The 7,892-nt window shown below is 44.7% G+C and overlaps 1 pseudogene; it reads right to left on the bottom strand.

Moving 5' to 3' along the window:
* Positions 1–1,332: 1,332 nt before the first annotated feature.
* Positions 1,333–6,031, bottom strand: LOC136510165 (uncharacterized; annotated as a pseudogene).
* Positions 6,032–7,892: the final 1,861 nt, after the last annotated feature.

Raw genomic sequence — 7,892 nt, forward strand, 5'->3', positions numbered from 1 at the left:
GGAATTATTTGCTTAACAAAATGATACAAATGGTAATAAAAAAAAGCCTGACCGGCGACCGTTCACGCCAGTCTTTAGCACAGGCAAAATTACCGCTCACATGCCAAGAGCCAATTTACCGCTCACATTCCGTCCGCAGCATAATTTTTTATTACTAATAGTACCATTTGAGTACTTACCGAGACTTTTTTATTACTAATAGTATCATTTTATTAAGTAAATAATTCCTTCTCGGTGTGTAAGTGGTAAATTTGTATGAGCTAATCACGGAGTGTTTTGTCGGACTATTTTTTATTACTAATAGTATTATTTCATTGAGTAAATAAGTACTTCCACGCAAGTGAGCGATTAATTTACGTGTCCTTATCACCCGCGTGTCCTGTTGCCGGTCACACTATTTTTTTAATTACAAATAGCATCAATTTGCGTGTGCTAATCACCAGCGTCTTCAGCCGCCGGCTAGACTATTTTTTATTACTAGTAGTATCATTTCGTTAAGCAAATAATTCCTTCTCGGACTGTGAGCGGTGAATTTGTTTGAGCTAATCACGGAGTGTCCAGTCGCCGATCAGACTATTTTTTATTACTAATAATATTATTTAGCTAAGTAAATAATTCCTACCGGCCCTGTGAGCTGTAAATTTGCGTGTGCTAATCACCGGTATCCTCGGCCGCCGGCTAGACTATTTTTTATTACTAATAGTATTATTTTGTTAAGTAAATAATTCCTTCTTAGACTGTGAGCGGTAAATTTTTCTGAGCTAATCATGGAGTGTACGATCACTGGTCAAACTATTTTGTATTACTAACAGTATCATTTTATTAAGTAAACAATTCCTTCTCAGACTGTGAGCGGTAAATTTGTCTGAGGTAATCACGGAGTGTCCGGTCGCTGGCCAGACTATTTTTTTATTACTAATAGCATCATTCTGTTGAGTAAAAAATTCCTTCCTGGAGTATGAGCGGTAAACTTCTGTGTGCTTATCACCGGCATCTTTGGCCGCCGGTCAAACTGTTTTTTTTTACTACTAATAGTATCATTTAATTCCTTCTGTCATGTGAGCGGTAAATTTTGGTCGAGTAGTAAATATTTTAGCATCGTAGGGATAAGCTCAAGTAGTAATAATTAATTGATTTTCATAAACGTAATTAGTGATTTAAAATCTTCGAGCAATGTAGTAATTAGTCAGATTCAGATAGACCATGAACAAACATCTCTGAATCCATTGCAACTAGATTTGATTCATCAAAATTTTGTACAAAAATTCCATAGGATTAATCCAATCTATTGCTGGCTGTTCATCTGTTCCCGAGGGGAGTTTCCTTAACTAGACCTTGTTTAGATTGCTTCAAAATTCCAAGTTTTTTCACTCTCTCTTCATCACAATCTAGGGACACATGCATACAGCAGTAAATATAGATAAAAAAAATAACTAATTACATAGTTTGATTATAAATTACGAGACGAATCTTTTGAACCTAGTTAGTCCATAATTAGATAATAATTATCAAATACAAACAAAATTACTACAGTGCCAAATTTTTCTAACTCTTGCGATCTGAACAAGGCCCAGTCTTGGACAATCTAGCATCTTCTCGAGTACTTTATCCTTTGGCCACCTGAACATAAGTCAGGCCTGCAACATAAGTCAGAATCATTCATATCTCAGCCATAACTAGAAAGTAGAAACAAATAGGCTATTATAAAGAACAATTAATCATTTGGTGCCAAATATATACTACCAAAACGAAACACATGCTAGATTAAATTCACAAACGCCAGCATGTATTTGGTCCATCTATTCAAATCGATTTTGCATTGCAAAAGCATAAGCGCACACACACATACACCATCCGATCCGAATCGAACATCCACACGAACCTGGCAAGAAGTCAACTGAACAAAGAGAGCTGCGGCTGGATATTCTACGAGAGGAGGCACCGACCGGATAGAGCTGGGATCCACCACGCCGTTCGCTCCGCCAGCCATGAAGCCGCATTCGCTTCGCCCAACGCAGCGCCGCCACGCGAGCTCGCAGAAGCCGCCACCGGTCTGCGTTGAAGGTGTGGTCGCCGCTGCCGCCCCCGGTGGTGGGGTCGGGGATCGGAGGCCGCCGGTGGTGTCGGCGATGGCCATCGTCGAGTGGGCAGCACCATGGTGGGGTCGGGGCCGCCGTAACCTGATGGGGGCGAGGTGGGGAGGTCGTCCGCACCACGAGCTCTGGCCCCAAGCAGGCCGCCGGCCGCCGCTCCGCAAGATCCGTCCACCAGCGGGCAGACTGCCGCGCCTCTCAGCACGGGGTCGCTGCTTGCCGTGAGTGTGCGCCGAGGATGACACCCACGACGGCGGCGGCGAGGAAGACGAGCTCCCAGGATGCGAGCAGTGCGACGTCCGTGTGGGGCGGGTCGCCACACCGCCGGTGGCCGCCATCCCCGCTGGGACGGGCCGCGCCACCACCGGGCGTGTCGCGAGCACGAATCGAGGGTGCGCTGCAACTGCCACCACCAGGGCGCGCCGTGCGGACGGGTCGAGGGTGCGCCGCCACCGTCGGGGCACGTCGTCCGCGCGAGGCGAGGACGCGCCACCACCGCCCGAGCGCGTCGTGTGCACGCGGACCGAGAGCGCGCTGCCCGGTGTGGAGAAATTATTGCGGATGGGGAGGGATTAGAGCGAGTATAATAGTAGGTGTAAGCTGACTAAATGCTGAGGTGGAAAAGAGAGGAGAGGAGAAACGAGGAGAGATAAGTGTGCTATGTATTAACTGTAAATAGCTAACTACTATATGAGTGGGCTGAGAGAAGGCTGCAAAGAACCTTATAGCCAACAAATCGGCTGTATTATTAGCCTTGCTCTTAGGGAGGGAGCGGCGACCGGATGGGCTGCTATATATAGACTACTATAAGAGCAAGGCTAATGGACTGTCGGCTGAGAGAAGCTGCCATATCACTTACAGCTAATCATACAGTCAATCTATACAGTGAGCCAGCTGAGAGGTGTACTATAATAAAAATATAAGCATTTAATGTCAACATGTAGAAACCCATGTACATGCCATCAGCTGTGATAGATATCTTTGTAGCCATTCACCAAACAATAATAATATGATGGAAACATGTGGATAAATGAAAAATACTAAGCCAAGACATGACTGTATACTGAAATGAGATCCACAGAACTTTAGAGAATTTTTTTCTCCAACTAGTGAAACAACATCAACCAAGCCATGCTAAGGCTTCGTTCGTTAGAAGCCAGGAATGGCCTGGAACTATTCTAGAGCCGGAACAGTTTGATAATTTATACTGAAGAGGAACTAATCCTGGCCTTGAATGGCCGGGAATGCCAAACCGAACGGCGCCTAAATAAGTTCATTAACTAGCACACTGATAAGTTCAAGCAAGAGTTCGCTAGCACATAGATCTAGACGACGGAGATAGAAGCAACTTCGGTAGAATGGAGCAGCCAGCACATTTGCATCAAGTGACAACACTGTAAGCATAATAGTGTCAAAGTTAAACATACGGGTCCTGAAAATTAGCTAGAAAAGTTCAAGTTTGTGGACAAGTGTGGATCAAATACGTTCAAGACAACATGTTCAGAATTTTAGAGTGGATACCTACAAGTAGCATCTGCAGCATTCAGTACACCATGCCCGGTCTTGATTCCTGGAAAAATACATGTAAGACATCATGTTAGTTCTCACTATAAAGGGAAAAAACAACAGAAACATGCAGGTTTCAGAATTCTACCATGACTAGTTACGTTGCCTATTTCCGAACTTGCGCCAAATGTGCTCAATGAGATCATTTTTAAGCTGGGTATGCTGTGGACGATCTCGGATAACAGCTTTTCTACGCATGACATCGGCAAAGCGTGGATTACGACTAGTGTTCACTTCAGGAGGTGGAGCAAATGATGCCCCTGGATTCTCATTCAAGTCAATATGAATTTTAACATCCTCTCTTTCATCTTCCACTATCATATTGTGGAGAATCACACAAGCTAGCATGATCCTTCCAATACTCTTTCTCTTCCATAGGCGTGCATGACGACGAACAATGGAAAAACGGGACTGCAATACCCCAAAAGCACGCTCCACATCTTTCCTTGCAGCCAGAATAGAAAGATGAGGAGATTATATAGAGTGTTCTGATACGTGTTGTAGTTCTGCACTGCATTGTAGTTATGTGCAATTTAATTGTAATATGGTTATCTGGAGTATTGACTACATGTATGGGTATCTGGACTGCATGCTAACAGTCCACATTTTCAGCATAGTAATCATTCAGTATAATAAATGGAGCCGTAAGGAATACCTTAGTCATTTTTTTAAAATAAGCTCTCCCTCAGGCACCTCAATGCCAACATATGCTCGACTTTCACATCTTCATCCATTCCAGTTGTGTCTTGCGTCAGTAATGATCGATATGTTTCTAGCATAACTGCCTCCTTGTTTTGTTTTGCTGCAAGGTGAGCAAGCCTCCGAGATTCAAGCTTCTCACTAGACACACGCCTTTGTGTCTCTAACATCTCTGTACGCCCTTCATTTGTAGCTTTTTGAGCATCTAAAAAGCTGTGAAGCTCATCTTCGATATCTATTATAGAAGGCTGGTCCTTTTTCTTTTTCTTGCGTAGCTCTTTAGCTTTCCTGCCCCCCATTGGTCGTCCATCTCTAACATCATCCAGAGAGAACTGCTGCTCCACTTCCTCATCAACACTAAACTTTCTCTTCTCTGGCTCTAGATCTTTAAGGCGTTCCAAATAGGCTTCCCATTTTGGTTCATTGGAAAGAACTTCCCAACAATGCCTATACGTAAATGGACCATCTTTTTTGTGATCTTCTTCGTAACTTGCCAGTGCCTTCTTCATTACATCATCTTCTGATTCACCACTACCCCACATAGAATCAGCCTCCTTCTAGTTACCACAAAACCAACCAAACCTTAGCTTAATTCTCCACCAATTATCCTTTACTTGCTTAGCTGATCTAACTCGATTTTTTGGGACGGTTCTGTTAAAACCTTCAGCAACACCATTCCAGTACTGATCATTCTTCTTATAATTGGCTTGGATGGGATCATTTGAATTCATCAGCCAAGCACTAACCTGCAACATTATCAATAGATGTCAATTGATGTGTGTGCTAGCAATGTAACGCATAATGCCTTTTAATTAAAAAAACACTTACCAATTTAAGATCCTCCTCTTTTGTCCATGTCAAGCGCTTTTCAGACCTACTATGATCAGCATCATTGTTGTCACTGTCAATATGGATTGCCTGTGATGCAGTCCTATTGCTTGCAACTTGTGGTGTGCTCTTCAACATATTAACAAACCCACCAGGAGGGTGAGAATCTAATCCCCTGTCAAAAATAAATATGAATACTGAATTCTTGTGTACTAGATTAGCCCTGCCAAAAATAAATATAAACTAACTAATCTCCTGATCAGACCATGAGGGATCGCGCAGACATCTAGGCTAGATAAGAAACACCACAAATATTGCTAGAAAAAAATATGCATCATTTTTGTTGCAGAAGTCTCTCATATGAAATATAAGCCATCTAATTACAGAGCAAAATATAAGCCATCTAATTACAGAACAAAATTAAATAACTAAGAATACTTAAAAGGGCCACAAAACAATATTAATCAAGAATGGATCACGTACCATACTAGCACATCAGAATCTTCTTGACTGTCAGCCGTAGGCCAAGAATGCCTTGAGCCACCAATACCAGCAACAGCAGGTGTCCACCAAGCCCCTTGAGTTGACGAACCAGTCATGCCTGGTTGCTGAGCTGACGAACCTGCCACGCCTGGTTGCTGTATGCCGCCACCGAACCAGTATGGTGTGGATGAAGGAGGCAAACACTGCGGCGGGTGAGGCGGACACCACATGCCGGGTCCGAACATGGAAGGGATGGATGCTGGTTGAACAGGCTGAGTGCCCGGGGCGCCAACAGGCTGAACCACCGGCCGGGGAATCTCCATAGGTGTCGGCGCAGAGGTTCTCTTCGATTTCTTACTCATCTCGCACAGGCAACGGCGGCGGCCGGTCGGTGTGGTGTCTAGGGTTTGGGAGAGAGGTCGATTGGGGAGGAATTGAGGCTTAAATCGTTCGATTTGGCGCGCAAACAATCAATCTGGCGCGCGGGGAAGCAATTTGGTGGGAGAGCATGCCGATTTGGCGTCGAGAGAGATGGTGTGGAGCACGGGATCGGGAAGGAGAGAGACAGGAGAGCGAAGCGTCGGCTTCTTGCCGATAGCGAGCTAGGAGACGGCTGCGAGAAATAATTTTTTTCTCGGACCATGAGCTGCAAGGGGGCGAGATGGGAAACGCTCGCTCCATAATCTCTCTCCGACGTGTCCGTGTCGATGTGGACTCCTCCCTACTGGCTAAAAAACGTTATTATACTTGCTCTAAATTGGCATGAGCTGCCATCAAGGCGGTCTTCACGGCCTCACGACGTAATTAAAAGACTTCAATGGTCGCCGGAGGCAGTAATCGCCCTGTTCGCTGGTTGGTTTCTGGGCTGGTTTGGGCTGGCTGGTGCTGGTTTGTTGTGAAAGGAAAACACTGTTGGCTGGCGGGTTTGGGCTGGCTGAAACCAACAAGCGAACAGGCTGAATAAAAGACGTGCACTTTTATTCTCCTTTAAGCATAGTATATGGTAATAATAAATAAACGAGGGGTACCATTAAATGGTCGCCGGAGGCAAGCGGCGCTCCGCCGGTGCCCTCAATGCTATTTGGAGCCCAGGCTCTAAAATAGTGTACGTATGTATGTGTGTGTGTGTGGAAGGGAACTATCAGAACCATGCGTTATGCGTATATGAGCTGAGGCAACAGGAACCTGGTTGAGCTCCACGGGGAAGATGAACTGTCAATGCAAGGAGCCTATTTAGTTCTGGTACACATCCCGACAGAATACATTATCAAGCTAAACTGAAGCAAGGCTCGCAATGCAATGCGCTGGGATATAATGTTTGAGGGGTCTCTAGATCAAGGAACCGAGGCAGATCTGTACAAGCAATGCTGCTTTCCAGTGAAGCCCACGTGGTGATCCATACTGTTCACATGTTGTAGTGCAACCAGATAGTCATAGAGGAAAGCTCCGTAGCACATGTCAGCAAAGTAAAGAGAATGTAACAAACCTAGACCCATTAGTAGCCTGTAGTAGTTTTGAAGTTGACCTATGTGACTCAAGTGGCTCATGTGTGGTTGTAGTTGGTGGGTTTAGTACCACCTTGAAAGTTTAGGAGGGTGAGGACCAACTTATAAGCCTTATCGTTCCAAACATAGCACCTCCGGGTTAACTCTTTTACACGAAGTAGGACGGAAGCGTAAGAGATGTGCTACGCATATGCAGGCCCGTTCCACCTTAGAAGTTTAGGAGGGTGAGGGCCACCTTGTCATTCCAAACCTAGCACATTTAGATTAACCCTTTTACACGAAGCGAGGACAAAAGTGTAGAAGGGTGCTACACATATGCAGACTTGTTCCACGTGCGGAGCTATAAGCAGTTTTGAACGTAGGGTGTTACAGAGAAAGACAGTCAAACAACCCAAATAAACAACCATTCATCATTCCTGCAGGTCTCTCCATGCTTCTTCACCGCTTCTTTTTCTCGTTCCTCCCAAATCCAAGCATCTTGCTTGGCCTAGACAGAAAAGGCTAATCAAATCTTGATTCGAGTGCATCATTTGTTAAGATTCGGCAACAGAACAAACTTTATAATTAACCTATAAAACAGAGAAGAATAGAATGCCAATTGGGTCTCAATGGTGTATATATGGTGAACCCCACTTTTGTTATATCCGATTAGCCGAGACCTTGACATAGAGGCGGGCGGTCATCCTGCCTCTAATACTGTCTTGCCTGTCTCTGTTTA

This window comes from Miscanthus floridulus, chromosome 16 (genome assembly GCF_019320115.1).
Source record: "Miscanthus floridulus cultivar M001 chromosome 16, ASM1932011v1, whole genome shotgun sequence".
NCBI lineage: Eukaryota > Viridiplantae > Streptophyta > Magnoliopsida > Poales > Poaceae > Miscanthus > Miscanthus floridulus.